At 37.7% G+C, this 27308-nt stretch overlaps 1 long non-coding RNA gene across 3 annotated transcripts; it reads left to right on the top strand.

Moving 5' to 3' along the window:
* Positions 1-13438: 13438 nt before the first annotated feature.
* LOC145621475 (uncharacterized) lies at positions 13439-17507 on the top strand. Of its 3 annotated transcripts, XR_014108424.1 has the most exons (4): positions 13439-13530; positions 13656-13788; positions 15634-16029; positions 17140-17507. It is a non-coding gene; the product is annotated as an uncharacterized LOC145621475 (long non-coding RNA). The 3 variants fall into 3 exon arrangements; XR_014108425.1 differs by lacking the exon at positions 13439-13530 and having other exon boundaries at positions 13622-13788; positions 15637-16029; XR_014108423.1 differs by lacking the exon at positions 13439-13530 and having other exon boundaries at positions 13622-13788.
* Positions 17508-27308: the final 9801 nt, after the last annotated feature.

Genomic DNA, 27308 nt, shown 5'->3' with positions numbered 1-27308 from the left:
GGTAAATTGACTGTTTTATGGCATATTGGATGGTTCCACCCACTCAATTGGACTCCCGGAGGATATTAGGAACCATGGTAATCATCTCGACAATTTTTAAATCCGGGCGAAAAAAGGTCAAAAATTCCAAAATTGAAAGCTATAATCCATGCTTTTTGAGGAATTTTGAGGTTGCGGAGCCTTGAGGTGAAAACTCTTGAGACCTTAGGGAATACATCTTAGATTCTTAGGGTCATGTAATGACGTTTGGAACCATATATGACCCTTATATGTTATACAAATAGCTGTGGTAGGCTTCAGTTTACGAAATCGTTGTAAATTTGGAACGGGTAAATTGACCGTTTTAAGACATATTGGATGTTTCCACCTACTCAATTGGACTCTCGGAGGGTATTAGGAACCATGGTAAAAATCTCAGCAATTTTTATTTTCAGGCGAAAAAAGGGCAAAAAATTCCAAAATTGAAGGCTATATCCACTCTTTTTGATGAATTTTGAGGTTTTAGGGCCCGGTGGCGTAAAGTCTTGAGACCCTAGTGGATACTTCTTAGGGTCATATAATGACGTTTGGGACTAGATATGACCATTATATGCTGCCATAAATGTCCTTGGTAGGCTTGAGGTCACGATATCGGTGCAAGTTTGAAACGGGTAAATTGACTGTTTAAAAGCATATTAGATGGTTGGACCCACCTAATGAGGTTTGGAACCATATATGACCCTTATATGTTATACAAAATAGCCGTGGTAGGCTTCAGTTTACGAAGTCGTTGTAAATTTGGAACGGGTAAATTGACCGTTTTAAGGCATATTGGATGTTTCCACCCACTCAATTGGACTCCCGGAGGGTATTAGGAACCATGGTAAACATCTCGGGAATTTTAATTTCCGGGCGAAAAAAGGTCAAAAAATTCAAAAATTGAAGGCTATAATCAACGCTTTTTAAGAAATTTTGAGTTTACGGGGCCTGGTGGCGAAATGTCTTGAGACCTTAGGGGATACATTTAAAGGTCATATAATGGCGTTTGGAATCATATATGACCCTTATATGTTGTACAAAATAGCCGTGGTAGGATTCAGTTTACAAAATCGGTGCAAATTTGGAACGGGTAAATTGACCGTTTTAAGGCATATTAGATGGTTCCGCCCACTTAACTGGACTATCGGAGGGTATTAGGAACAATGGTAAACATCTCGACAATTTTTATTTCTGGGCGAAAAAAGGTCAAAAAATTCCAAAATTGAAAGCTATATAATCCACGCTTTTCGAGGAATTTTGAGGTCACGGGGCCCGGTCGCGAAAAGTCTTGAGACCTTAGGGAATACATCTCAGGATCATATAATGACGTTTGGAACCATATATGACTCTTATATGTTGTATAAAATAGCCGTCGTAGGCTTCAGTTTACGAAATCGGTGCAAATTTAGACGGGTAAATTGACCGTTTTTAGGGCATATCGGATGGTTCCACCCACTCAATTGCACTCCCGGAGGGTATAAGGAACTATGGTGAACATCTCAGCAATTTTTATTTCTAGGCGAAAAACGGACAAAAAATTCCAAAATTTAAGGCTATAATCCACGCTTTTTGAGGAATTTTGAGGTTACGGGGCCCGGTGGCGAAAAGTCTGGAGACCTTAGGGGATACATCATAGGATCATATAATGACGTTTGGAACCATATATGACCCTTATATGTTGTATAAAATAGCCGTGGTAGGATTTTCGCCGTGGTCGCATGACCCTAAGATGTATCCCCTAAGGTGTCAAGAATTTTCGCCACCAGGCCCCGTAACCTCAAAATTCCTCAAAAAGTATGGATTACAACCTTCAATTTTGGAATTTTTAGACCTTTTTTCACCTGGAAATAAAAAATGCCAAGATGCTTACCATGGACCCTAATACACCCTGGGAGTTTCTTTAGGTGGGTCCTGTAGGAGATTATAGGTACTAAATGCGGAATTAACATGAATCATATTCACATAGCACCAAACCAAGGATCTCATGCATAACACATAAAGAAGTAAGAATTATACCTTTGAAGCGTGATTCCACGATGATCGAGCAAGAACAATGGGAAGATGAAGAACCTCAAACGTGATTCCTCTATTTGGTCCACGGGCACGGATTAAGACCTCCACTAATGCTAGTTAGTCGCGAAAGAACACTTCTATCGACCTTCTACGGAGATGAACAAACGATCAACTAGCCAAGAACCACCGCACAAACACCACGTGGCCACTAGGGGTGGCCGGCCGTGGGTGAGAGGGGAGAGTGAGAGGCATGCGTGTGAGAGAGAGAGGGAGAGGGCTTTTGGATGATGGTTGCTTGATTCACAATTCATTGTATGTCAATTGTGACTAGACCTGGCAATCCTGACCCAGACCCGATGACCCGACCCGAATGACCCGACCCATGACCCAAAATCGACCCGAAATCAGTGACCCGAAATTGACCCAAAACCCGAATCAATCCGACCCGACCCATACCCGACCCGAAGTGGAAATAACCCGACCTAGACCCGAAACCCGAAACGACCCGACCCGAGATGACCCGACCCGAAGTTGACCCGAGACCCGAAACGACCCGACCCGAAGTTGACCCGAGACCCGAAGTGACCCGAGACCCGAAGTTGACCCGACCTTTAACTTGAATTAATTGACCCAAATAGACTCGAAATCCAGAATGACCTAAACCAAAATTATCTTATACCTGAAATGACCAGAATCTATTTAAGTTAAAGTCTTGACCTTAGCAAACCGAAATAGAAAAAACCGCAATTAAATTGAATTAATTGACCCAAATCTATTTAAGCTAAAGGATTTTTTTTATCTTCCTATTTTTTAACTTTTATTTTTGTTTTTCTGTATTTTAGAATTTAGTCACTTTACCTTTTACTTATGGAAATTTGGAGGGAGTATTCCCGCTCATAATTTACCTCTTGTCCTCATCATGAAATACTTTTGGAGTTTTAGCCATTTGGGGGGAAGAATTTCCCACAATTTTAACCAAGTTAAAAGTTTTATTTTGTTTCCCTCTTGAATTTTCACTTTTAAGTTGTAACTTTGTTAAAATTGAAATTTTGAAAATTTTTAATTGATCAACAAGTGTGTCCGTAATCTTACATCTGAATATGAGAATATTTCCCAATGCACTGACCCGACTCGATGTTGACCCGACCCGAAGTTGACCCAAAAATTGACCCGACCCGAAAGTTGACCCGACCCAAACTTGACCCAAAGTGTTGACCCGATACCCGACCCGACCCGATTTTCAGGCGACCCGAAATCAACCCGAAACCCAAAATGACCCGACCCGACCCGAACATGACCCGATGACTTTTTGACCCGAACTTGACCCGACCCGAAATGACCCGACCCATACCCGACCCGAATGACCCATTTGCCAGGTCTAATTGTGACTTATTCCTCAACCCTAGGCAAGGCTATTATTTATAGATCGTATCTCTAAATAATAGTCCAAGTCCAAATCCAAACCCAATTCCTAATCCCACTCAAACTATACTTAGCCCAATCATGCTTATGACTAATTAATTGCTCATGAGGCCCATTAATGGGCCTCTAACTTGCTTAACCCAATACCCTTGTGTGTGACCAATATAGGATCCATTCTAAAGGGCTTTGGGCTATTTGACTAGCCCAAAGATCATCTCTCATAGTCTAGCAATAGAGGATGACGCCCCAATAGAATGAACTTATTATCTCCATAATAGTGATCCTTGATATATCTAGTAATTGCACTTATCGAAGACACAATTCCTTCAATCTCCCACTTGTCTGAGACAAGTGCGCAATATTCAAATTCCTTAAGTCATTTTGTGTCGATTTGATGATATGATTGCATCTTATGTAATCAATATTAATCTACAAATCATTTATTGAAATCTGTGTTAGAATTACAAAACAAATGGTTACTATGTAACACATTTGAGCAGGCCATGCATTTTCTGAATTCTCCCTCTTCAAGAGGCCAAAACATGACACATTCCTAATTTAATAGGAAGACTCTATCCAATCTTGTGGCAACCAAAGCTCCCACTCAACTTCTGAAATAACCAGGAAACACCCTTTATAATCTCCAGTTACGGGCAGACGTTTGAATGTACCACAGTTATATCATCCATTGAATGAGATCAATGTTCCACTCATGTCAAAGGAATCCACTAATATATCCGGAAGCTCTAAACTTGAACTTCAAAGTAGGTCTATAGTTCGATCAAGCATCATTCATGCATATCCATGTGATTGACCGAGCATCACTACGCTCCTATAGCCCATGAAACTGCGCTATCCAATCAATCTTAACATGCTAGTCCAAATTGAAATCATTTATGTCCACTTTAATGATTCCGAACTAGGAACTTAAATAATGTATGAATTTTGTTCACCTGTGGGGTTTCATTCAAAAGGTCATCAACCTAGTGAGCCCATCAATTCATAATTATTTTGGACATTTTATTTAATATTTAAACCACAATAAAATAAGAGAAATGATAATTTCTGATTAAGCATAATCCTGCAAATGAATGTATTACATATGTAATTTATTTTCTCAAAACAAATAACAACTTCTAATTACACCATTCGCTTCAATCCAATTGCACTAGTATGCTTCTCATGCTTAGGCATTGGAAGGGGTTTAGTAAGCGGATCAGCGATGTTCTCATCCGTGTGAATTTCGGTCATCTTGACATCTCCTCTGTCAACGATCTCTCGAATGAGGTGAAACTTCCTCTCTACATGTTTGGATTTGAAGTGTGACCTAGCTTCCTTCGATTGAGCAACAGCTCTATTATTGTCATAGTATATCTCGATACCCTTTTGAGCACTTGGTATGATATCCAGCTCAGTCAGGAACTTCTTTATCCAAACAGCTTCCTTAGCTGCTTCAACAGCAGCCAAATACTCTGATTATGTCGTAGAGTCTGCGACAGTGCTCTGCTTCAAACTCTTCCAGCTCACTGCTCCTCCATTCAGACAGAAAATGTATCCAGATTGAGATCTGAAGTCATCCCTGTCTGTTTGGAAACTCGCATCCGTATAACCTTTGACAACCAACTCATCTTCGCCACCATACACTAGAAACATTCCTTTCGTCCTTCTCAAGTACTTCTTCCTAATAGCTTCAAATCGACCTCTAATGAGCATCCCATTGATTCCACGAAGGAACCGGAAAAAGAGAATTTTTAAGCTACTCGACATCTTGACTTTTGCATCCCCTCTCCCTATTCCTAAAACTCACATTCCTCTCCACCGATGAATGACTCAACCATTTAGGTCAAAAGGTCTTTCCCCAAGGTTGTAACGTAAGGCAATAAGGGTGAAGGTAGGCTAAAAATTTGAAATTTGGTGGATTTCCTAATAGTGAAGCAAAGATTGCGCATTTCTTTACACCAAAACCAAGTTATCACCAAACAAAAACAACAACACCCCCAAGCTTATTCAAAGCTACACTCACAAACATATACACAAAAAGCGTGAGAACGCTTCCCCCCAAGCTTAAATGGAGCATTGTCCTCAATGCTCAAAAAGGGAGAAAACTCACATCAAAATATTTTTGAATTTTTTTCATTTTTCACTTTTTTTTTTCCTTTTTTTTCATTTTAATAGTTCTTTGTCCTCGCCTCTTTTAACTTTGAACGGCTTATTCTATTTTGCACTTATTTGTCCATGCCTTTTATAAAGTAGGACGGCTTTTACTCATACTCATTTGCCATTATTCACAAAGAAAATATAACACAACCTTGCTATCATAAAAACCAAACATTCCAATTTCTCCACCACAAACTCCATCAAGAATGATCAATTGCTTCACAAAAACCAAGAAAAGAAAGAGAATGAAACAAAAGGCCAAAGATCTAAAGATGTGGCTTGAAAAGAAGGTATAAGGCTCAAATGGTTGCAAGAAGGCAAATGTAAACCCAAAAATAACAAAAATGAATAAAACTATCCTAAAAATGAAAAATACCACCCCGAAAATATGCCTTTGTCCTCCCTAAATGGTTCGGTCTCGGATTCAAGATCTATGAGTCAAGTTTCAAGATTAGGTTTGCAAGAAGTCAAGGATCCATGCCGCTCATACAAGTATAGGTAGAAGGCTTGAAAAACAAAGAACTCACACGGATGTAGCAAAAACTCACTATTGGCGTCAAATCGACTATAGGAAGCAACTACCAAACATGCCACAAACAAGTAGAATCCGGCTTCATGTTCCCACTAGTTCTAAACAACTACCTTAGCATGCTTTATCCTAGAATCAACCAAGCGTACTCTTAAACCGTGCACACCATTACCATTTAGGAAGAAAAGCATTCAATTATACAAGTCCAAATGTTATTATGTCCAAAGCAAGAACAAAACAAAACACATTGCAATTTGCCTTGATAGAAACAAAAATCTTTTTGGAGTTTTTCAAAATATAAGAAACATGGAAAAGCATATACAAAGGTGCATAACACATAAGAATCAACATTCCACCAAACATGATAGAATACCCTCCCCCAAGCTTGAATGAGACAATACACTCAAACAAAAATCATATAATCCATGGGAGGGGAAAACAAGGAGATTAATCCAACAAACCAACATATGTCCAACAAGTCATCATCCACTAGAGAAAGAGCAAGGAAAGATATTACCGGATATTAGGTGGGTGTAAATACCCGCAAATGACCAAATTAAACCTTTCGAAGCTAATTTCTCAAGAATTGAACCTTGTTTCCATGTGCTAGTAAAAGTAGGAGTCAACCTTCCTTGATTCTTGATCCAAATCGAAGCACCAAAGTATATCAAGTCATGTACCTAGCAAAAGGCACACAAAAATTTCCATGAGAGAAAAATCTATTCTAAAAAGAAAAAGGAAAATCTAATCTAAAACACGGGTTACTTCCTGAGAAAGGATTGCTTAAGGTCCAAGCTTGACCGCTCTAGTAAAATAATAATTCAACGCACGCAAGAGCTTGTCAAATGCACTACTACACATTTCATAATAAGAAAGTATGTGTGCACATGACAAAAATAAGGCATACAACAAGCATAGTGCACACCTATGAGGAGAGAGATGCCAAGAGAAGGAAGAAGAATTAAAAGAAAACTCAACAAACTAAGAAGAAGAAGAAGAAAAAGAGGAAGAAAAGGAAAAAGAAGGCAAACTCTCCTCAAAATATTTTTGGGTGGCATCGTCACCCTTTTCCCAAATTGGAGACAAATGAGCCACATTCAAATCTTCATAGACATAAGGATCCCCAATAGGCTTACCAATAAAGGAAGGGAGAAAAATAGGGCAATAAGGGAGGTGATTAAACTTTTGAGAGAAAGGGGTATGAGAAATAGGCAAAGGGTTTGCTACTCTCTCAACATAAGGTCTCACATCACCAATGAGGGCATGAAAATCAATCATAGAATCCTCAAAAGAAGAACACTCATGATCACCATCTCCCTCAAACATCCAACTCCCAAGAGGAACCACATAATCTCCTCCACTACCTTCATGAACAATAGCTCCCTCAACTTCCTTAAAGCCTAGAGTCTCAAAACCATGCATGAATGGAGGCAAATTAATTTCAAAACCATCTCTCTCCCATGAAGCATCATCAATGAACTTGCTTAAAAGGCTATGCCTATTCCCTATGCACTCAACAAACACATTTGTCATAACCTCAAACGAGTCCAAATACTCATGGATAGAAGAGTCACATTCATACACTTGAAACTCATCACAATCAACAAAGGAAGAGATGTCTAGACTTAAAATTTCATCAAACTCATTATCACTCTCAACTCTCTCTCCTTCACTCCTATGCTCAACAATAGGATCCTCACACACTCTTGGTTGCTCAAAATTACCATCATCACCCTCAACACACACATTGGATTTGTAACTTTCACACATAAGCATCAAAGATGACAATTGGCTTCCTAGCTCTTCATTTCTCCTTCTTCCCTCCTCAAGACGCTCCTCACTCTTTTTCATCATCTCCAATTGACTTCTTAAACAATTAAGAGTCGACTCTTTTGTAGGCCCAAGATCATCACGAAGCTCAACATGCCTAATTTGAGTTTCCAAGGTAGCAATAAGAGATTCGAAAGGGGTAGGAGATTGAGGCTCAACAAGAGAAGAAGAAGTACAACCAAAAGTGGGATCATCATCATTACAAACATGAGCATTTTCATCAAATAGGGGGTTGGGGGCATTTTCAAATGTATGAGATTTGCTAGCTTGAACATGCAACACATTATCATGAGAAAATGAGGAAATAGAATTGGAAGTACTTGTTCTAGGTTCAACTATGGGGTCATGTGACACATCATGGTAAATCATGCTAACATTTGAAGAATTAACACATTGCACATCAAAAAATAGAAGCACGTTTACCCTTGTTATAAACTTCCCAAGCAAACCAAACATAAAATTTCCAAGCATCTTCAATAGAAAATGCTCTAAAATTACCATTATGCATTCCTTCAACTATATCCCTAGTTTGCTCATTCAAACCATGATAACAAATCTTACAAGCTTCCCAAAGACTACAACAATTATAGTCAATAAATTCCTTAAGTCTATTGAAATATTCACAAAAAGGCTCATCATCATGTTGAGAAAAAGATTGACATGCCATTTTTACAAAGGAAACAAAAACAAAATAAAAGAAAAGTATACACAAAGACCTAGACTCAAGCAATCAAAAACACTCAAACATAGACACCGTTCCCCGGCAACGGCGCCATTTTGACGTGGGGAAAACTAGGTCGTTGGGCTAATTCTCCCTAAGCCAAACAAAATTTATAAACACTCAACAAAACTAAATACAAGTATAGAGGTAAGTCAAGGGTCGAACCCAAAGGAACGGTAATGCCTAAGCGCTTCCAATTATATGCCTAAGCTAGGTCGAAGACAAGAGATAAAAGGTGACTCTAACAACTACTAAAACGAAGAAACCAAACAAATATAAGAGCTAGGGATTAGGATTCACTTATAATAGCAATGAACAATGCAAATTGGAATGGAAAGTCGACTAAGTCAAGCAATGTGAGGGAAAATCAATCATGCAACCAAAAGAGCATGTCAAGCTATTTTCCTAGAGGTCTAACTAGCGTCAACTACGATAAACTCTAGCTAGGAAACATCACAAGACACCTCAATCGTGTAAATGCAAGCCACAAATCAATGGTCCGTATTAATGTGAACTCACAATGCAATCTAGTGCAATAATCAAAGTTAGCTACTCTCTAATTAATCACACACATGCACATGATCAATCAACCAAGTTTAATCACATCATCAACTCCATCAATTATCCCCAATTTACATCAATTCATTACATCATAAGCTTCACCAAATCCCTAACCAAACAACTACTCAAACATGATCATCAATTCTACCAATACAAACATGAATATCCAAAATCATACCCAAAAATCATAAAATTCCAATCAAATCAATCAATCAAAACAATGAATATTAAACAAAGCAATAAATGAGATAGAGTTTAGAAATGCTCTTTGATAATAGAGGAGATCTCCAATACAATTGTCACATTTGGATCTTCAATCTCTCAATCACCATTGAAATTCCTCACTTTCTCTCTCTAAAATCTACTCCTAAAATTAACCCTAAAAACTAGAGAGAGAATCTCTCAACTAAGCTAGGAAAAATGATCTAATTACCTACTTCTCCAATTGTCTAATTGTTTCTCTCTCTACCCAAAAATGGGTATTTGTAGAATACAAGGATTAAGAGAAAATGAAAGGGAAAAGAAAATAAATAAAAGGAAAAGAAAAGCAAAGAAAGGAAAAGAAAATAAAATAAAATAAGAAAAGAAAATGGAAAAGAAAAATAAAATAAAATCAAAAGGAAAACTAAAATCAAAAGAACTGAAAAGGAAAAAAAATGGAATTGCTGCTCATTTCAAAGGGAATTAATCCCATGCCTCGCACAGCCATCACTCGAATCGCGAACAATCACAACCACTCATCATCATCAATATACGGCCCAAATTATACCCAGCTGTGTGCGGCCGCATTCATTGAATTTGCGCCCGCACCTGCTGAGGTTCGAAGCGGCTAGCTGCGGTGGTTGTTGGAGGAATTAGTGAGCTGCGGCTGGTGGTTGTTTGCTGGAGGAAAGGTGGCTGGCTGTGGGTGGAAGTTGCGGTTGTTGCTGCTGTTTGTGTTGCGGTAATGGCGGCTGACTTGATGATGCTGCAATTGTTGTTGTTGCGTGAGGTAGAAGGTGGAATTAGTGGCTGTTGGTTGATGTGGGAGCTGCGGTGTTGCGTGGGTGGCTGGTGGAGTGTAATTGGAGGTGATTGGGTGCGGCTGGAGCAGGGGAGCTGCGTGAGGATGGTTATTGTGGGATGATTGGCGGCAGATTTGGTGTTTGCTGGTGGTGGAGTGTGCGGTGGCAGCAGCTATGAGTGATGAATTGGGGAAACGGAGGAGCAGGGGACATGAGGTCTTGGTGGTTGTTGGGTGGTGCAAGGTGGCAGCAGCTATGAGGAGTTATAGTTGTTGTTGGAGTCGATGTTGCTGTTGTGAAGAGCTTTGCTGCTGCTGAAATATGGAGCAGGGGAAATAAGGGAGTAGCTTCTGGTTGCAAGCATCACCATCACCATCATCACCATGATGGTGATGAAGACTCAACTATGCAGTAGCTAAGCACCAAATTGGACTTGGGACAAACACCTACAAAGCACACATAAAACCGAGAAATAAAATAAAGTAAAATAAAAGTAAAACCGACAAATAAAAGTAAAAGAAATAAAATGAAAATAAAAATAATAAAAGAAAGGAAATATAATAAAATGAAAATAAAATAAAGTAAAGGAAATGAAATGAAAATAAAATCAAATAAACTAAAATAAAATAGAACTAAATCTATAAAATCTAAAATAAAGAGAAAACAGCTAAAATAAGGAAAATAAAAGAAATAAAGGAGAAAATACTATAAAACCATAGAAAGGTAGAAAAGAGAGAGAAAGCATAAAACCGAGCATTTATTGAGCAAGAAAGCAATGAAAAGAGGACAAAAAGGACCTAAATGCTCATCAAATGTGTGCCATTTATGACACACATCAACATCTCGGCAATTTTTATTTCCAGGCGAAAAAAGGTGAAAAAATTCCAAGATTGAAGGCTATAATCCATGCTTTTTGAGGAATTTTGACGTTATGGGGCCCGGAGGCGAAAAGTCTTGAGACCTTAGGGGATACATCTTAGGGTCATATAATGATGTTTGAAACCATATATGACCCTTATATGTTGTACAAAATAGTCGTGGTAGGCTTCAGTTTACGAAATCGTTGCAAATTTGGAACGGGTAAATTGACCGTTTTAAGGCATATTTGATTGTTCCACCCACTCAATTGGACTCCCGGAGAATATTAAGAACCATGGTAAACATCTTGGCATTATTTTCGGGCGAAAAAAAGTCAAAAAATTCCAAAATTGAAGGCTATAATCCACGCTTTTTGAGGAAATTTGAGGTTACGAGGCCCGGTGGCGAAAAGTCTTGAGACCTTTTGGGATAGATCTTATGGTCATATAATGACATTTGGAACCATATATGACCCGTATATGTTGTAAAAAATAGCCGTGCTAGGCTTCAGTTTACGAAATCGGTGCAAATTTGGAACGGGTAAATTGACTGTTTTAAGGCAAATGGAATGGTCCACCCACTCAATTGGACTGCTGGAGGGTATTATGAACCATGGTAAACATCTCAGCAATTTTTATTTCAGGTGAAAAAAGGTGAAAAAATTCCAAGATTGAAGGCTATCCACGCTTTTTGAGGAATTTTGAGGTTACGGGGCGTGGTGGCGAAAAGTCTTGAGACCTTAGGGGATACATCTTAGGGTCATATAATGATGTTTGGAACCATATATGACCCTTATATGTTGTACAAAATAACCGTGGTAAGTTTAAGTTTACGAAATCAATAAAATTTGGAACGGGTAAATTGACTGTTTTTAGGCATACTGGATGGTTCCACCCACTCAATTGGACACCTGGAGGGTATTAGGAACCATGGTAAACATCTCGGCAATATTTATTTCCGGAAGAAAAAAGGTCAAAAAATTCCAAAATTGAAGGCTATAATCCACGCTTTTTGAGGAATTTTGAGGTTACGGGGTCCGGTGGCGAAAAGTCATGAGACCTTAAGGGATACATCATGGGGTCATATAATGACGTTTGGAACCATATATGACCCTTATATGTTGTACAAAACAGCCGTGGTAGGCTTCAGTTTACAAAATCGGTGCAAATTTGGAACAGGTAAATTGACCATTTTAAAGCATATTGGATGGTTCCACCCACTCAATTGGACTCCCGGAGGGTATTAGGAATGATGGAAAACATCTCGGCTATTTTTATTTCCAGGCGAAAAAAGGTCAAAAAATTCCAAAATTGAAGGCTATAATCCACACTTTTTGGTGAATTTTATGGTTACGGGCCCGGTGGCAAAAAGTCTTTAGACCCTAGGGGATACTTCTTAGGGTCATATAATGACGTTTGGAACCATATATGACCATTATATGTTCCCACAAATGTCCGTGGTTGGATTGAGGTCACGATATCGGTGTAAGTTTGGAACGGGTAAATTGACTGTTTAAAGGCATATTGGATGGTTGGACCCACCAAGTAGACTCCCAGGGTGTTTTAGGGTCCATGGTAAGCATCTCGGCAATATTTATTTCCGGGCGAAAAAAGGTCAAAAAATTCCAAAATTGAAGGCTATAATCCACGCTTTTTGAGGAATTTGAGGTTACGGGGCCCTGTGGCGAAAAGTCTTGAGAACCTAGGGGATACATCTTAGGTTCATATATTGACGTTTGGAACCATATATGACCCTTATATGTTGTACAAAATAGCCGTGGTAGGCTTCAGTTTATGAAATCGGTGCAAACTTGGAACGGGTAAATTGACCGTTTTAAGGCATATTGGATGGTCCGCCCACTCAATTGGACTCCTGGAGGGAAGTGGGAACCATGGTAAACATCTCGGCAATTTTTTTTACGGGTGAAAAAAGGTCAAAAAATTCCAAAATTGAAGGCTATAATCCACGCTTTTTGAGGGATTTTGAGGTTATGGGGCCTGGTGGCGAAAAGTCTTGAGACCTTAGGGGATACATCTTAGGGTCATATAATGACGTTTGGAACCATATAAAACCCTTACACTACTACAAAATGCACTAATTCTCGACGCCTTGCCTTCGACGCTGTGAACTGAGCGTCAGTGGAAATTTGGATTCCCGTGTATTTGCGACGCTTTTCAGCGTCCTAACGTTGAAAAGCGTCTAGAATATTAACCACGTGATAAGCACATGTTTTCTAGTATGCAAACTTAAATAAATTAGGGGAAATGATAAAAACCGCTCCTCCTTTACTCTGCAGTCTCCAATAATTAAACCCTAACCTTTCCCTAAAATTCTCTTTCAAGAATTCATCCCTCTCCAAAATCACAATCCTAGCAACAAGTTGAACTGAAAGATGCTCTTCGAATTCATCAAATCTGGTATTTTGATATATTTTTTTTTTTGATATTCTCTAATCTCTCTTTAGATTTTGATTTTTAGAATTTTGATTTTGATGCTGCTTCATTTTTTATTCCTGATGTATTTTATTTAATTTATCATTGAGGAAGAAGAGATCGATAAAGAAAGCTATGAGTTTGAAGTCGTTTCAATATCAGATGTTTAAATAAAAAATCTGCAATCGAATTTCTACACCCAAACCAAAATGTTGCTAAACTTATCCGCCCCTTTACTTTCAGGTAATTTCTTGCATCTATATTACTTCATGTATGTATTTGTATGCAAATATTTGAGTATGTAATTTTAGTTTGAGTAAGTTTGTTTTAGTAATTTGGGAATTTTGTTATTAATTGAATCTTTGTAGGCCTAGATCCACTGAGGTGTGGGTTGTTTTGATGCAGCTTGAAGATGAAAATTAGCTTCTAAAGAATATTGCCAATATCGTGTCATTAACAAGTTAGATTGTTCTTAATTCTAGGTTATTTAGTGCATGTGATAAAAAATTGGGACTGTGTTCATACAATGCAATCTTTCTAGTATAGTTAGCATAGAGGCACTTTGTGACATTTAATTTATTTATCTTGGTTTTGATGGTATAATAAATATATACTAAATAGATAGAATTAATGGCTTGGCTAGGTTCTATAGTATACTTAAGCTTAATCGTTCAAGATCACACTAATAAGCTGCTCTTTCTAAACAAATTATTATGCAATTTATCTCCCTTCATTATTAGCATTGTGCTTCGTATATATTAAATTAATTAGTGTCTTGTCATAGAGAGAATACAAACATAATCCTTAATTATATTAGTATCTTGTCAAATAGAGAATGCTTATATGATATGGTCTAAAAGTGAGGTACCTCTGTTCTATGGCCAGCCTAATGAAGAGCAGTTGTGTGCTTGTGTCCATCAGATCTTTATATCTATGTCCTGATTTGCTCGATATATTTTACTCTATTTTATATGCTTTACCATGAGATTGACATACCTACCTTTTTCCTGTATTCGGTGAAAAAGTTAATTGTTCCAAATTATTTGGCATTGATCATGAGGATAAGGCACATGTTTCATATTTATTTGTCTTTTTCTCTCATTTTGCTTTCAAAGAACTCCACACTAAGAGCACTTGTGGAGTAGTCGGATTCAATGCCTTGACCTTTGAACTGTGTGGGATGTTCTGGCTACCTCAGATTCCCCGTGCCTCAACTTTCAAAAGTATAATGAAAAGTAGTTCCAAACAAAATATAGAATTTATGTTCCTCTTAAAGTAATCATTTTCAAGGGTATTATCTGACAAACACTCTTTTGCTATATATGCAATTGACATCCTCTTGTTCCCTTTATATTCTACACCCTATACTCTTAATATATTTTATCACTCGGGTTTGCTCAAGTATTGCAGAGCTTTTATGTGGGGCATGGGAAGTAAAAATTGTGTTATCATAATCTTAAAATGGGGATGGAAAGTATTATTATATTACATAAAATTAGAGCCAGATGGTACAAACATTAGTATATGTAAGTAATGTAACAGTGGGGCAAGTGGATACATGAAGAGGAAAAAAATAATAAAGTTGTGTCCTTTCCATAGTTGGAATTAATGCAATTATTAAGAAATGGCTAGGAGGAGACAGTGAGGGAGAGAGAGAATATAGCCTCTGGTTTCTGATTGGCTGAAGGAGTTCATATATAGATGATTCAAGGTTTGCTCAATCTATTTAATAGTGGTACAACTGTATAACAGTTTCTAAAAGATTTTGTAGTTCCTCTTTCTAGTGACTAAATGAAAAAAGGATTGAATAAGAATTGCAACATATGATCACTGTGAGTTTGTGATTTCGTGGAGAACAAAGTGGATTGATCAACTACCACTAAACATATCTTCAAGTAAACTGATATAAGGTCCAGTGTTACTACTACAATGAGCCATATCAAAACATATTTTTTTTTCTTGTGCTCCCTACGTTTCGGGTTGTAATTTGCTTTTGCTTAGATAAAAATTGTATTTTTATGCCTTTTATCTTCTCTTAAATCGGAAATTTTACTTCTTATAATGAATTTGACTTATTTTTTTTACAAGAAGGATGATTTGAAATCAGGTAATTAGTAAAATAGAATTTTAGCAAACTATGTATCGCGATGAGATTCCCGATCGTCCTGTGGGTACGGACTAGTTGTTAAGAAGGGGGACATTTTCGAAATACGTGGTGTGTTAAGGAAGGAAGGGTATGGAAAAGTTCAAAAGAGAACTATTGTGATGGATAGTGTTACAGAAGAAGTGAATGATTTGCACAAAAAAAATGATACACTATTTCAAGAAAATGAAAAGCTGAAAGACGAGGTCGGACACAACAATCTTCTTCTTAAAGCGCTTGTTGGACAATTTTCTCAGATTGTAGGTGCAGTTCATCAAGGGAATGCATCTCCGGGTCTTCTAGACAAAGCATCTGAATTCTTAGGAAAGGCAAAACATCAGGTAACAAAGTCACATTTCTCTTTATGTGTGTGAAAGTAAGAGCTTGTGTGAATGTGTGTGTGTGTGTGTGTGTGTGTGTGTGTGCCCTGCTCCCCTTCTACTGCTTGTCCTGCTCCCCTGCTGCTTTTATATGCATGTCTGCCCTTCTCCCCTGCTACTTGCTGTAAAGCTCCCTCACTGCTGCTTTTATAAATGAATCCAGAGCTGAATTCAAGAACTGAACTCAGAACTGAATGCAGAGATGATCTTCAAAATTCAGTTCTGAATTCAAAAACTGAACTCAGAACTGAATGCAGAGCTGATCTGAATGTAGAGCTGATCTTCAGAATTCAGTTATGGAATTCATCAGTTCTGAATTGCAGCTCTGACCATTAGAACTTGTGTGTGTGTGATTATATTTCAAAGCTTAGCTTGTGTGTGTGTGTGTCATCAGATTTTGTCTTTTTTTATCAAAGGTTTCTAGTCAGACATAAGAAAAGGAACATACTTGTGTATAATAATAGTTACAATTCAGCTCTGAGCATCAGTTTTAAATTACTTGAAAATACTTGAAAATATGGTGGATGTTGTTTCTTGATGTATCTCCAACTGATGCTTGAAAGTCTTTTGTTGTTCCTGATGGAGACAAGGGTAATACAGAAAACTGAGAAGAGTTAATTTTATCATATCATACACCTGTGTGGAATGGCTTTGTAAATGGATTCTACTATGAAAATGCTGGTGTTATGGTATTTTATGAGCTGTGCTAAATTACTGTTATCTTGGATAAACTATGTATGCTTTCTTTAGTTTTCTTAAAATGTTTCTAATTTTCAACTAGCTCTTTGTCTTCCATCCTTTGCTATCTCGCTTGTTCTTTGGAAGTATCCAGTGACATTTAAAAAAAATCTTCAGGCTTGCACTATCAGTGCATGTAGAAACTTTGCTATTCTTGCACTAGCTACAATTTAGTTTTAAATTCAGCTCTGAACAGTACATCAGTTTTTTTTTTTTTTTCTGTAACTTGGCTCTTGTGTAATCTAGATTTGTATATAGTAGCTCTGTTTTATTTACGTATTGTACTAGTGTAATGTACTAATTTATACTTTGTATTTTTTTTTTTTTTTGAAGATTGGAAAAGGCAATGTAGGTGCAACAAGAGAATAGGCCAGGACACTTGAGCATCAACAAGCGACTATATCGTCTATAAGGCCATCGTCTATCTATTTTGGTTTTAAGTCTTATATAAGTGATGTAAATATTTAGGGACAAGCTAATATAATATGCGACTTTTTTTTTTTAAATAATTGTGTTGATGTTTTCTTTTATAAATTTGGTAATTAAGTATGGTACTACGTATTCTTATTACTGTTAATTAATTATTTTCTTTTAATCTAGTTATATAGAATATTTGTTTATTATTATTTTTATGTTATTAATTAATTTAACTTATGATAAATTTAAATAACTATAATGTATGTATGATGATAATAATTTAATAAAAGAAAAAAAAACTTAAAAAAAATTTCTAGACGCTTTTTAATGTCTACACTTTTGCACATTTTCAAATTTGAATGAGTTTCCCGCCATACCATAGGCTGACACAAATAAACGCAAGACAACAAAAAGCGTCGCTAAATTTGATTATGTGGACAGGAAAAAGCGTCGCTAAAAAAACTACACATTTGGGATATTGCGCAAAATACGTAATTTTCGACGCTTCGTATATTAGTTTGGACACTAAAAGGCGTCGAGAATCTCGACGCTTTTTAGTGTCCTTGACCAATTTTCGACTCAAGGATTTTCGACGCTTTTTAGCGTCGAAAAAAGGCCTAAAAAGCGTCCAGAAAACATGCTTTTTGTAGTAGTAATTATATATGTTGTACGAAATTGCAGTGGTAGGCTTCAGTTTACGAAATCAGTGCAAATTTAGAACGGGTAAATTTACCGTTTTAAGGCATATTGGATGGTTCCACCCATTCAATTGGACTCCCAGAGGGTATTAGGAACCATGGTAAACATCTCGGCAATTTTTATTTCTGGGCGAAAAAAGGCCAAAAAACTCCAAAATTGATGGCTATAATCCACACATTTTGAGGTATTTTGAGGTTACGAGGCCCAGTGGCGAAAATTCTTGAGACCCTAGGGGATACATCTTAGGGTCATAGAATGATGTTTGGAACCATATATGACCCTTATATGTTGTACAAAATAGCCGTGGTAGGCTTCAGTTTACGAAATCGGTGCAAATTTGGAATGGGTAAATTTACAGTTTAAAGGCATATTGGATGGTTCCACCCACTAAATTGGACTCCCAGAGGGTATTAGGAACCATGATAAACATCTCGGCAATTTTTACTTTCGGGCGAAAAAAGGTCAAAAAATTCCAAAATTGAAGGCTATCATCCACGCTTTTTGATGAAATATCAGGTTACGGGGCCCGGTTGCAAAAAGTCTTGAGACCTTAGGGGATACTTCTTACGATCATATAATGACGTTTAGAACCATATATGACCATTATATGTTGCCATAAATGTCCGTGGTAGGATTGAGGTCACGATATCGGTGCAAGTTTGGAACGGGTAAATTGACTATTTTAATGCATATAGGATGGTTCCATCCACTCAATTAGACTCCCGGAGGGTATAAGGAACCATGGTAAACCTCTCGGCAATTTTTATTTCCGGACGAAAAAAGGTCAAGAAATTCCAAAATTGTAGGCTATAATCCACGCTTTTTGAGGAATTTTATGGTTACGGGGCCCGGTGGCAAAAAGTCTTGAGATCTTAGGGGATACTTCTTAGGGTCATATAATGACGTTTAGAACCATATATGACCATTATATGTTGCCATAAATGTTTGTGGTAGGATTGAGGTCACGATATCGATGCAAGTTTGGAACGGATAAATTGACTGTTTCAAGGCATATTGGATGGTTGGACCCACCAAATAGACTCCTATGGTTTTTTAGGGTCCATGATAAGAATCTCGGCAATTTTTATTTCTGGGAGAAAAAAGGTCAAAAAATTCCAAAATTGAAGGCTATAATCCACGCTTTTTGAGATATTTTGAGATCACGGGGCCTAGTGGAGAAAAGTCTTGAGACCTTAGGAGATACATCTTAGGGTCATATAATGACGTTAGGAACCATATATGACCCTTATATGCTGTACAAAATAGCCGTTGTAGGCTTGAGTTTACGAAATCTGTGCACATTTTGAACGGGTAAATTAACAGTTTTAAGGCATATTAGATGGTTCCACACACTCAATTGGACTCCCGGAGGGTATTAGGAACCATGGTAAACATCTCGGCGATTTTTATTTCCGGGCGAAAAAAGGTGAAAAAATTCCAAAATTGAAGGCTATAATCCACGCTTTTTGAGGAATTTTGAGGTTACGGGGCCCGGTGGCGAAAAGTCTTGAGACCGTAGGGGATACATCTTAGGGTCATATAATGACGTTTGGAACCATATAGGACCCTTATATGTTGTACAAAATAGCCGTGGTAGGTTTCAGTTTACGAAATCGGTGCAAATTTGGAACGGGTAAATTGATTGTTTTTAGGCATATTGGATGGTTCCACCCACTCAATTGGACTCCCGAAGTGTATTAGGAACTATGGTAAACTTCTTGGCAATTTTTATTTCCAGGCTAAAAAAGGTCATAAAATTCCAAAATTGAAGGCTATAATCCACGCTCTTTGAGGAATTTTGAGGTTACGGGACCCGGTGGCGAAAAGTCTTGAGACCCTAGGGGATACATCTTAGGGTCATATAATGACGTTTGGAACCATATATGATCATTATGTTTTTCCACAAATGTCCGTGGTAGGTTTGAGGTTACGATATTGGTGCAAGTTTGGAACGAGTAAATTGACTATTAAAATGAATATTGGATGGTTGGACCCACCCAAATAGACTCCCAAGGTGTATTAGGGTCCTTGGTAAGCATTTCGTCATTTTTTATTTCCGGGGGAAAAAAGGTCAAAAAATTCCAAAATTGAAGGCTATAATCCACGCTTTTTGAAGAATTTTGAGGTTACGGGGCCCGGTGGCAAAAAGTTTTGAGACCTTAGGGATATATCTTAGGGTCATACAATGACGTTTGGAACCATATATGACCCTTTTATGATGTAAAAAATAGTCGTAGTAGGCTTCAGTTTACGAAATCGGTGCAACTTTTGAATGGGTAAATTGATAGTTTTAAGGCATATTGGATGGTTCCACCTAGAGCTGTCAAAAGTTGACCCGACCCGAAATACCGACCCTAACCCTAACCCGTTTGAACCCGAAAAAAATGGTGATCCGAACCTGACCTAACTCGACCTGAAACCAACCGTAGACCCGAGTTGACCCGAGTAGTTGAGATCCGAACCCGACCATGCAACGATCTAGAGAGGACCCGACCCGAATGTGACCCGTTAATTATTAACCTGAATCGAACCCAACTCGAACCCGAGAATGACCCAAACCTGATTTAACCCGTCAAAACCCGAATTCAACCCGACCTGTTACTGTAACACCCCCGATTTACTAACTAATAATAAACAATAAATAAAGGAAAAACAAACAACCTTTAAATAAAATTTGCGGAAGCATACACCTAAATCGGAGGTATTACCGCCACACTCGACAATCTGTCAAGTGTTAAGGCTTACAAAATCCCAATAATTACAACCCAACAAACTAGGTGAGCTATTTATACAACTTTATAAACTCGTTATAGCATACTAATCGATCACTTGAGCTCCTTTAGCTACGATCACTTGATCAACCTGCTAAAACAATCTTGTCTGCTCACCATTAAGGAAAAATTCCAAAATAGATCGTCGCAGGGCCACCATAAGAAAAGACATGGCCGCAAACACAAGTAGCACAACAAAAAATACACACACGTCAGCAAAAAGCTGAGTAATCACCACATATCAGAATACAGAGTATAACAAAATAATCAACATTACTAGCTCAATTAAACAATGTAGTTCAAACTACATTACACGTTGTACTCTGAAAAAGTAACCATTGATCAACTCAACCTCGAATAATAATACGAACCTTTACTCAATCAACTCATATAACCCATAAGTGTGCCATGCTCGTTGTTCCATACCTAGCCTTGGACATGGGTAATTCGAATAAAACCAACAAGTATAAAAACTTGAATACTCCCAATAAGTAGAAAACACCTTGAACCAGACCACATACGGGCCAATTCCCACTGTAGGGGACCATAGAAAAATAAATAAAATAAAGATTGTACCTCATTCTTAACTCATGATTATCATCTCCTTACCAACATGCCAAGGACTAAGGTCTATAACGCCGAGCCTCAAACCAAGAATAAAATATAATTCTCAACCTTTGATCTTATACATCGATCAAATAATAATTCACAAACTAATAATAATAACTCAACGATGGCACAAGTTCCCAAATAATACAACAATTTGATTCATAAAACATCTCAACTCTTAGGGAAATAATACTATCACCCAAAAATAATTAATTCTCAACCCAAATTAATACTCTGCATTACTAACCCTAAAACCTCGGTAAAACAATACTCCCTATAACAACAACACTAAAAATCTAGAATAACACAATCAATCAATGCGACAATTAAATCGTATAATACCACATACCAATCATATACGTATAAATCATGATCATATATAATTCACAAATTATAAGATTTAAACATAACAATACAAAGTACAATTAATACTAACAATTTGTAACCAAACAAATTACAAAATTAATTGAGATCATGTGATTACCTCGCGGAAGCGTGGTTAAATTTCCGGATAAAATGACTTGCGCAAGGTAATAGTGGGCTCTAATTGGTTAATAAATGGGGGTAATTGCTTTAATTTGGTATTTGATCATCAAAAGAGTAATGATTGCCGCATGATAATACATTGAGCATAAAACAATTAAATTAGCTAAAACAAATTCGCAGAGGTCAACTCTTTGACTTTTGAGAAGGGAAAAACACGCTGCACCCTACGGCCGTATATACGGACATATATATAATGTATATAGGGTTTAAGATAATTTAGGTATAAAAATAAACAATAATGATTATTAATAACTAGAAATATAAATTATTTATTTAAAAATTATGTTTTATAAAATTAGAAAATATTCGGGTATTACAGTTACTAACCCAACCCGAGTTCAACCCGATCCGATCCTAACCCGACTCGAATTTAAACCCGACCCAAAATCAACCCGATTTGTTATTGACCCGACCCAAATTCAACCCGACTTGTTATTGACCCAACCCGAATTTAAACTCGACCTATTAATAACCCGAATTTTAGGATTTAGGAATTTTTAGGATAAAAAGAGTACTCCGTATTGACTATTGAGTTTCAGGCTTTTTTTAATTTATTAACATGGATTCCAATTATAAAACAAAAGTGGCCTTTCTCATCTTATTTGACTTATCTCTTACATAATTCTCGTCAAAGAAAAACTGAACTGGACAGCAGCCAAAAAAAAAATAAACAAAAAAATAAAACATACACAGGACCCAAAAAATAGTAGGTATTTCTCATCTTACTTGACTTATCTTTTTCTTTATTATTATTATTATTATTTTTAAGGGAATTCAAATTTTATTATTCACTTGACTATTTCATATTTTTTTTTCAGAAAATGTTTTAAATTACGTAATTTAATTTGGAGTTTTAAAAAAATTAAAATAAATGTAACTGGACCCAATATGACCCGACCTGATACCAAACTTAAATCCTATTAATCCAATATTTGATACCCGAATTCGAACATGACCCGACTTGATTATTATAACCCACAAATTATTGATTTGAATATAACCCGACTCAAACCCGATAATGACCCGACTTGAAAATGAACCGACTTGATTATGACCCGCAAATTATTGACTTGAACCAAACCCGATAATGACCCGACCTGATTATAACCCGAAAATAATTGACTTGAACCGAACCCCACTCGAACCCGAACACGACCCTACCTCATTTAAACCCATAAAAACCCGAATTTTACCCGACTTGTTTTTCACCCGACCCTAATGTAACCCGACCTAAAACCGACCCGAACCCGAAAAGATGTATGAACCGACGAGACCCGACCTAAACCCGACCTTAACCCGAAAAGATGTATGACACGACGTGACCCGACTCAAGCATGACCCAAACCAAACCCGACCCACATAGGTCCTTACATTAACCAATATTGACCCAACCCGAGATGACCCGACCCACACAAACCCGACTCAAACCCGACCCATTTACCCGAATTGACAGCTCTAATTCCACCCACTCAATTGGACTCCCAGAGGGTATTATGAACCATGGTAAACATATCTGCAATTTTTATTTCCGGGCGAAAAAAGGTCAAAAAATTCCAAAATTGAAGGCTATAATCCACGCTTTTTGAGGAATTTTGAGGTTACGAGGCCTAGTGGCGAAAAGTCTTAAGACCTTAGGGCATGCATCTTAGGGTCATATAATGACGTTTGGAACTATATATGACCCTTATATGTTGTACAAAATAGCCGTGATAGGCTTTAGTTTATGAAATCGGTGCAAATTTGGAACGGGGAAATTGACCGTTTTAAGGCATATTGGATGGTTCAACCCACTCAATTGGACTCCCGGAGGGTTTGGAACCATATATGACTATTATATGTTGCAATAAATGTCTGTGGTAGGCTTGTGGTCACGATATCGGTGCAAGTTTGGAATGGGTAAATTGACTGTTTCAAGGCATATTGGATGGTTGGACCCACCCAAATAGACTCCCAGGGTGTATTAGAGTCCATGGTAAGCATCTCGGCATTTTTATTTCCGGGCGAAAAAAGGTCAAAAAATTCAAAAATTGAAGGCTGTAATCCACGCTTTTTGAGGAATTTCAAGGTTACGCGGCCCGGTGGCTAAAAGTCTATATACCTTAGGGGATACATCTTAGGGTCATATAATGAAGTTTGGAACCCTATATGACCCTTATATGTTGTACAAAATAGCCGTGGTTGGCTTCAGTTTACGAAATCGGTGCAAATTTAAAACGGGTAAATTGACCGTTTTAAGGTATATTCGATGGTTCCACCCACTCAATTGGACTCCCAGAGGGTATTAAGAACCATGGTAAACATCTCGAAAATTTTTATTTCCGGGCGAAAAAAGGTCAAAAAATTCCAAAATTGAAGGCTATAATCCATGCTTTTTAAGGAATTTTGAAGTTACGGGGCCCTGAGGCGAAAAGTCTTGAGACCCTAGGGGATACATCTTAGGGTAATCTAATGATGTTTGGAACCATATATGACTATTATATGTTGCCATAAATGTCCGTGGTAAGCTTGAGGTCACGATATCGGTGCAAGCTTATAACGGGTAAATTGACTGTTTAATGGCATATTGGATGGTTGGAACCACCCAAATAGACTCCCAGGGTGTATTAGAGTCCATGGTAAGCATCTCGGCATTTTTTATTTCTGGGCGAAAAAAGGTCAAAAAATTCCAAATTTGAAGGCTATAATCCACGCTTTTTGATGAATTTTGAGGTTACGGGGCCCGGTGGCGAAATGTCTTGAGACCTTAGGAGATACATCTTAGGGTGATATAATGACGTTTGGAACCATATATGACCCTTATATGTTGTACAAAATAGCCGTGGTAGGCTTTAGTTTACGAAATCGATGCAAATTTGGAACGGGTAAATTGACTGTTTTAAGGCATATTGGATGGTTCCACCCACTCAATTGGACTCCCGGAGGGTATTAGGAAACATGGTAAATATCTCGGCAATTTTTATTTCCGGGCGAACAAAGGTCAAAAAATTCCAAAATTGAAGGCTATAATCCACGCTTTTTTAGAAATTTTGAGGTTACGGGGCCTGGTGGCGAAAAGTCTTGAAACCCTAGGGGATACATCTTAGGGTCGTATAATAACGTTTGGAACCATATATGACTATTATATGTTGCCATAAATGTCCGTGGTAGGCTTGAGATCACGATATCGGTGCAAGTTTGGAACGGGTAAATTGATTGTTTAAAGGCATATTGAATGGTTGGACCTACCCAAATAGACTTTCTGGGTGTATTAGAGTCCATGGTAAGCATCTCGACAATTTTTATTTCCGGCCGAAAAAAGGTGAAAAAAATTCCAAAATTGAAGGCTATCCACGCTTTTGAGGAATTTTGAGGTTACGGGGCCCGGTGGCGAAAAGTCTTGAGACCTTAGGGCATACATCTTAGGGTCATATAATGATGTTTGGAATCATGTATGACCCTTAGATGTTGTACAAAATAGCCGTGGTAGGCTTTAGTTTACAAAATCGGTGCAAATTTGGAACAGGTAAACTGACTGTTTTAAGGCATATTGGATGGTTCCACCCACTCAATTGGACTCCCGGAGGACATTAGGAATCATGGTAAATATCTCGGCAATTTTATTTCCGGGTGAAAAAAGTTGAAAAAATTCCAAAATTGAAGGCTATAATCCACGCTTTTTGAGGAATTTTGATGTTACGAGCCAGATGGCGAAAAGTCTTGAGACCCTAGGGGATACATCTTAGGGTCATATAATGACGTTTGGAACCATAAATGACCCTTATATGTTGTACAAAATAGCCGTGATAGACTTTAGTTTACGAAATCGATGCAAATTTTGAAAGGGTAAATTGACTGTTTATGGGCATATTGGATGGTTACACCCAATCAATTGGACTCCCGCAAAATATTAGGAATAATGTTAAATATCTCAGCAATTTTTATTTCCGGGTGAAAAAAGGTGTAAAAAGGTGAAAAAATTCCAAAATTGAAGGCTATAATCGACGCTTTTTGAGGAATTTTGAGGTTATGGGGCCCGGTAGAGAAAAGTGTTGAGACCCTAGGGGATACATCTTAGGGTCATATAATGACGTTTGGAACCATATATGACCATTATATGTTGCCATAAATGTCCGTGGTAGGCTTGAGGTCACGATATCGGTGCAAGTTTGGAATGGGTAAGTTGACTGTTCAAAGACATATTGGATTGTTGGACCCACCCAAATAGACTCCGAGGGTGTATTAAGGTCCATGGTAAGAATCTCGACATTTTTTATTTCCGGGCGAAAAAAGGTCAAAAAATTTCAAAATTGAAGGCTATAATCCACGCTTTTTGGGGAATTTTGAGGTTACGGGGCCTGGTGGCGAAAAGTCTTGAGACCATAGGGGATACATCTTAGGGTCATGTAATGATGTTTGGAACCATATATGACCCTTATATGCTGTAAAAAAAAGCCGTGGTGCGCTTCAGTATACGAAATCAGTGCAAATTTTGAACGGGTAAATTGACAATTTTAAGGCATATTGGATGGTCCCACCCACTCAATTGGACTCCCGGAGGGTATTAGGTAACATGGTAAATATCTCGGCAATTTTTTATTTCCGGGCGAAAAAAGGTGAAAAAATTCCAAAATTGAAGGCTATAATCCACGCTTTTTGAGGAATTTTGAGGTTACGGGGCCTGGTGGCGAAAAGTCTTGAAACCAAAGGGATACATGTTAGTGTCGTATAATGACGTTTGGAACCATATATGACCATTATATGTTGCCATAAATGTCCGTGGTAGGCTTGAGGTCACGATATCGGTGCATGTTTGGAACGGGTAAGTTGACTGTTCAAAGGAATATTGGATGGTTGGACCCACATAAATAGACTCCGAGGGTGTATTAGGGTTCATGGTAAGCATCTCGACATTTTTTATTTCCGGGCGAAAAAAGGTCAAAATATTTCAAAATTGAAGGCTATAATCCATGCTTTTTGAGGAATTTTGAGGTTACGGGGCCTGGTGGCGAAAAGTCTTGAGACCTTAGGGGATACATCTTAGGGTCATGTAATGATGTTTGGAACCATATATGACCCTTATATGCTGTACAAAAAAGTCGTGGTACGCTTTAGTATACGAAATTAGTGCAAATTTTGAACGGGTAAATTGACAGTTTTAAGGCATATTGGATGGTCCCACCCACTCAATTGGACTCCCGGAGGGTATTAGGTAACATGGTAAATATCTCGGCAATTTTTATTTCCGGACGAAAAAAGGTGAAAAAACTCCAAAATTGAAGGCAATCTATGCTTTTTGAGGAATTTTGAGATTACGGGGCCTGGTGACGAAAAGTCTTGAGACCTTGGGGGTTACATCTTAGGGTCATATAATGACGTTTGGAACCATATATGACCCTTATATGTTGTACAAAATAGCCGTGGTAGGCTTTAGTTTACGAAATCGGTGCAAATTTAGAACGGGTAAATTGACCGTTTTAAGGC

Source organism: Chenopodium album, chromosome 27 (assembly GCF_948465745.1).
Source record: "Chenopodium album chromosome 27, dcCheAlbu1.1, whole genome shotgun sequence".
Classification (NCBI taxonomy): domain Eukaryota; kingdom Viridiplantae; phylum Streptophyta; class Magnoliopsida; order Caryophyllales; family Amaranthaceae; genus Chenopodium; species Chenopodium album.
Note: the sequence above shows the minus strand (reverse complement) of the source record. Positions and strands in the feature narration are given on the sequence as shown.